Here is a 5736-nt window from a genome sequence, read left to right as displayed (position 1 = left end):
CTGAATTTGGAGCAGACCTAAGCTTGGAGGAGGAAGTGAAGAAGACTGGGTGGATGATACAGTGAGACTGATGTCAGTTAAAGGCATCGCTCCTCTTCAATCCCTCCGCTGTCTTCCCTGTGGCTTCTTCACGTCCCTGGTTTTTAAATCTTTTCACACACTCTGACTGGCTTTCTGACAGATGCCCCCACTGGGCTTTTGCAATGGAACAGAAGGACTGGGCTGATGTTTGTTAGCAGCAGTTTTTGTCTAGAAAAGAAAAACTTGCTGTGGCTTATTGCCCTGACAGGAGAAAGCTCTTTCTCCCAAACACACCCACACCCACCCACACACCATCAATCTTTGATGGCAGCAGCTTCAGGCTCAAGTGATAAACCCCATTGCTTGCTTCTGCAAATGTTCCAGCTGCAGTAAAACAGGTTTGGAATTTGACCACCAAAGAGGTGGAGTGAGAATAGATGATGGCAGAAAACAGCATTGCCCGGTTCTCCTGGTAAGTATTAGAATAATAGGATTGAAGAATTTGAAAGGGGCATTAGAGGTCATCAAGTCCATGCTGGAATCTGCAAATACAGCTTCCCTGTTGTATGGCTGCCCAGCCTCTGCTTATACACCTCCAGTGAACTTGCACCTACCCCACCTCCCAAAACAGAATCATAGAATTGTCGAGTTGGAAGGGACCCTGAGGTTCATCTAGTCCATGGGTAGGCAAACTAAGGCCTGGGGGCCAGATCCGGACCAATCGCCTTCTCAATCCGGCCCGCGGACAGTCTGGGAATCAGTGTGCTTTTACATGAGTAGAATGTGCCCTTTTATTTAAAATGCATCTCTGGGTTATTTGTGGGGCATAGGAATTCATTTTTTTCCCTTCCAAAATATAGTCTGGCCCCCACAAGGTCTGAGGGATAATAGACCGGCCCCCTGCTGAAAAAGTTTGCTGACCCCTGATCTAGTCCAACCCCCTGCAGTGCAGGAATCTCAGCTAAAGCATCCATGGCAGATGGCCATCCAACCTCTGATTAAGGACAAAGGAAGGAGTTTCCACAACCTCCCAAGGGAGTCTGTTCCACTGTTGAACCACCCGGTCCCTTGCAGTTAGAAAGATATTCCCAATGTTTAGTCAGAATCTCCTTTCTTGTATCTTGAAGGCATTGAAGGTTTGGGTTGGGTGTTTATCAATATGCGGATGATACCCAGCTCTACCTCTCTTTCAAATCAGAACCAGTGAAGGCGGTGAAGGTCCTGTGTGAGTGTCCAGAGGCGGTTGGAGGATGGATGGCGGCTAACAGATTGAGGTTGAATCCTGACAAGACAGAAGCACTGTTTTGGGGGGACAGGAGGCGGGCAGGTGTGGAGGACTCCCTGGTCCTGAATGGGGTAAGTGTGCCCTGAAGGACCAGGTGCGCAGCCTGGGAGTCATTTTGGACTCACAGCTGTCCATGGAGGCGCAGGTTAATTCTGTGTCCAGGGCAGCTGTTTACCAGCTCCATCTGGTATGCAGGCTGAGACCCCACCTGCCCACAAACTATCTCACCAGAGTGGTGCATGCTATAGTTATCTCCCACTTGGACTACTGCAATTCGCTCTACATGGGGCTACCTTTGAAGGTGGCCCAGAAACTACAATTAATCCAGAATGCGGCAGCTAGACTGGTGACTGGGAGCGGCCGCCGAGACCACATAACACCGGTCTTGAAAGACCTACATTGGCTCCCAGTATGTTTCCGAGCACAATTCAAAGTGCTGGTGCTGACCTTTAAAGCCCTAAACGGCCTCGGTCCAGTATACCTGGTCCAGTCTCCAGTATACCTTGGTCCAGTCTCCACCCGCATCGTTCTGCCCGGACACTGAGGTCTAGCGCCAAGGGCCTTCTGGCAGTTCCCTCACTGCGAGAAGCCAAGTTACAGGGAACCAAGCAGAGAGCCTTCTCGGTAGTGGCACCCGCCCTGTGGAACGCCTTTCCTTCAGATGTCAAAGAAATAAACAACAATCGGACTTTTAGAAGACATCTGAAGGCAGCCCTCTTTAGGGAAGTTTTTAATGATTAACAGACTACTGTATTTTATTACTTTTTTGGAAGCCGCCCAGAGTGGCTGCGGTAATCCAGCCAGATGGGTGGGGTATTAATAATAATAATAATAATAATAATAATAATAATAATAATAATAATAATAGGCTTCAGTGTTAGTTTATTCCACTATTGGAAAGCTTTCAGTGTTAGGAAATGTCTCCTCAACTTGGCTTTCCCTGAAAATTTTAAACCGGTGGTTCTTGTGGCATTGATCATAATGTGTTCCAAAAGCTAATGCTGCTTCCTAAAAACATAGGTGTCCATTAGTAACCTTACCTGGCCTTAACTGGTCATTACATTACACCACCTTCCAACTGGGTTGCTTTCAAGGACATTTCAGAATCCCTCCCCTTGCTCTTTAATTCACCCTTCTGGAGAACGCCGCATTTCGACAGCCCTCCTTGATGTCTGAGCACAGGCATCTTGATAGATCTAATCACCATCCCCAACCTAAGCTGCTGACCTGGCTTTCTGCAAGGAGGGGGTCCAGTGCTTCTCATTCACAGCTATTAGCCCTGCTGTCAGATAGGATTGTGCTCATGCAGGCCCACCCAAGCCATAGAGCAGGGCAGTCGAAAACAAAGGTAGTGATGGAATAGTAATTAAATTGCCATTAGATGGATAGCAGATTGTCTGGCAGCTGACAGTGAGTGAAAATGTTCCGTTCTGTCATGTTTTATCAGCATGGAAACCATTTGCAAGTTGCTCTAATTACAACCCTAATTGCCAATGTGATTAGGGGCCCTGCAGCTGTTCATTAAATGCATGTCACCCTCAGCCAGCGGGCTGTGAAGGGAGTATTTACTTAATGGAATTGAGCGCAAGGTGAGGGCAAGGAAGCCATGCCAAAGGAGCGAGTTGTTTAAGCTTCAGGATTCCAGTGTCAGGTTTGCCAGGAGAGCCTGCTGGCAGGGCTCAGAGCGCCTGGAAATGTTGTCACTGTGCAATTCACACAACCTGGGGCCAGCACTATGGCAGGACTTGTGCAAGACGCATTCAGGGTCTATCCACCTCCTTCTCTTACCAGTTGCACCCAGAAGCCCCTGTTCAGGATTCAACCCAGTCTGCTCAGCCACATTCCCCCTACATCTTAGTTTTCCTCCCACTGAGCAAACTCAGTCCTTTATGAGCTGTTTTTGGTGTATCATTTTGCCTGAAGTGTTAAAGCTTTCTTAAAGCTTTCTAGTACTTCTACAGACCTTGGTGATCCCCAAAGCCTATTGATCCATGTGCTTTTTGACTTTAAAAAAAACCCCAACCAATGGCAGTTGCATCCTGGAAACTGGAAATAGAGGGAACAAGCCAGATCTGTAACAAAATGTTGCAGCTGTGGTATGCTTCTGCTAAGGATTCTCTATTACATTTCGTCCTCCCTCCCTGTTCGTCACCATTTTACCATCACCAAAAGTCAGCATTAAGTTTCCGCTGAGCAAGACCAGTCCCCACTTGTCTGTTGCCCTACCCCCACATCCCCACAGTCTGTTTCCTACAGATTTCCTTTGTACTCTTTGGGTTCTACCCCAAACCTGCTTCTCTGTGGATAGTGCTGTTTTAGCTACCTGAGGACTGGAACTCATAGAATTCGGTTTCCTGTTGGTATACAGAGGGTGGTATTTCATGAGGATTCCATGACCAGCATTTCCTGTGCATTCCCCCCCAAGCTGGGAGCAGAATCCAGCAGCACTTGTTCCCGGCCGGCAAGAATTTAAATAAAGAGATATACATGAGGGAGAGAGGCGATTCTGAAGAAAGGTAATTAAAGCTCAAAGTTTGCCCACAGCCAACGAAGCAGGACTGTGCAATAAAGTGGCAGTTGGAAACATCTGATGTCCCACAGTTATTTTGCCCCATTTAGAACCATCCGTTCAAAAGACTCAATGCCACACTGTCAGGGGGTTCCCTGGAAAGCACTCGCACTGTAATGGAGAGGTACAATCACTCTGCTCCTGTAGACGGAGTAGGAGCAATGTACATGAAATATACTCGGAGTCCTGTAATGATTTCATGCTCTTTATTGCAGCTTATAAACAGTGATTTTAATTCCCACCCAAAACTCAGGCTTTTATATACAGTGGTGCCCCGCAAGACGAATGCCTCGCAAGACGGAAAACTTGCTAGACGAAAGAGTTTTCCGTTTTGGAGGTGCTTCGCAAAACGAATCTCCTATGGGCTTGCATCGCAAGACGAAAATGTCTTGCGAGTTCCTGCGGGGTTTTTTTCCCTCCCCCCCCCCTTTCTAAGCCGCTAAGCTGCTTATCAGCTGATCCGATAAACTGATAAGCTGCTAAAAGCCGCTAATAGCGCTAATCCGCTAATCCATCAATGGGCTTGCTTCGCAAGACGAAAAAACCGCTAGACAAAGAGAATCACAGAACGGATTTTTTTCGTCTTGCAAGGCACCACTGTACATTATTTACACAATGAGTTCCATCTGATTGGCTGATTCTGCTTCCCTCCTGGAGCCTGATTGGTTTTTTCCTGCAGGCCAATCAGTTGTTGCATTCTAGGATCCTACCAGCCTAATAGGTTGATTAACTTCCTCCTGGAGCCTGATTGATCTATTCCTGCAAGCCAGTCAGTTGTTGCATTCTAGGATCCTACTTGCCTATTGTTCTTGGATCCAAGGTTAGTACAGTGGTACCTCTGGATGCGAACGGGATCCGTTCCAGAGCCCTGTTCGCATCCAGAAGCGAACGCAACCTGCGTCCGCTTGTCTGCGTGTGTTGTGATTCGGTGCTTCCACGCATGTGTGTGATGTCATTTTGAGCATCTGCGCATGCACGAGCGGTGAAACCCGGAAGTAACGCGCTCTGTTACTTCTGGATCGTCGCAGAGCGCAACCCGAAAATATTCATCCCGAAGCTACTTCAACCTGAGGTATGACTGTACCTAACAGTACACCTGCCCCAGGACTCAGAGGGCCAGCCCATGACTAAAGCAGTTGGTTCATCATGGCCCACATCCCTGGCTTGAACTCACTGCCTCAGCTGCCAACCCAGAGACTGGCGCCATCTTGAAACCAAAGACACTGGGCTAATTGCTCCCCCACCTTGCTCAGGCCACTTCAGCCCCCCCTTGTGACCATATGACCTCAGGGATTTTCTTTGCTGGGTGAGTGGACTACTTGGACAAAGCAGGGTAAAAACGAGCGCCAGAACTGTGATCTAGGGCATTCCAGTGGGGTGGGGAGGGAGCCCTGGCCCTACAAATCCTGATGCTGCTGGCAGAGGTAGGCTGGACAGGCAGCAGGGAATAAAAGAGCTGCTGGCAGTATCATCATGGCCAAGCAGATGCAGGCACAATGAAAGGGAAGCAGTTGCAACAATAAAATTGTTGTTGCACACTACACAAGCAGTGAGAAACTCCAAGGGGTGCCAGCTGGCTGTTGGGTGCTTGGGAATCTTCAGCACCAAAAACAAGGCAGGATTGATCTCCCCACATATCTGATAATGCATGGGGAGGTCAATTCAGCTTTCTGCAGGGCTTCAGTGTTCAAAGAAAAGCTCCCAATGGGAGATCTTTCTTGCAATTTGAACCAGGCACGGTTGCCTCCTGTGTGTGAAAATATGAGGAATGTTTATTCTGAGGAAAATCCTGCCCTTTGCAATTTTTATCATAGATAGGTAGGTAGCTAGGCAGGTAGATGCTTAATTAACTAGGGGCACT

Source organism: Podarcis bocagei (assembly GCF_964188305.1).
Source record: "Podarcis bocagei genome assembly, chromosome: Z".
NCBI lineage: Eukaryota > Metazoa > Chordata > Lepidosauria > Squamata > Lacertidae > Podarcis > Podarcis bocagei.
Note: the sequence above shows the minus strand (reverse complement) of the source record.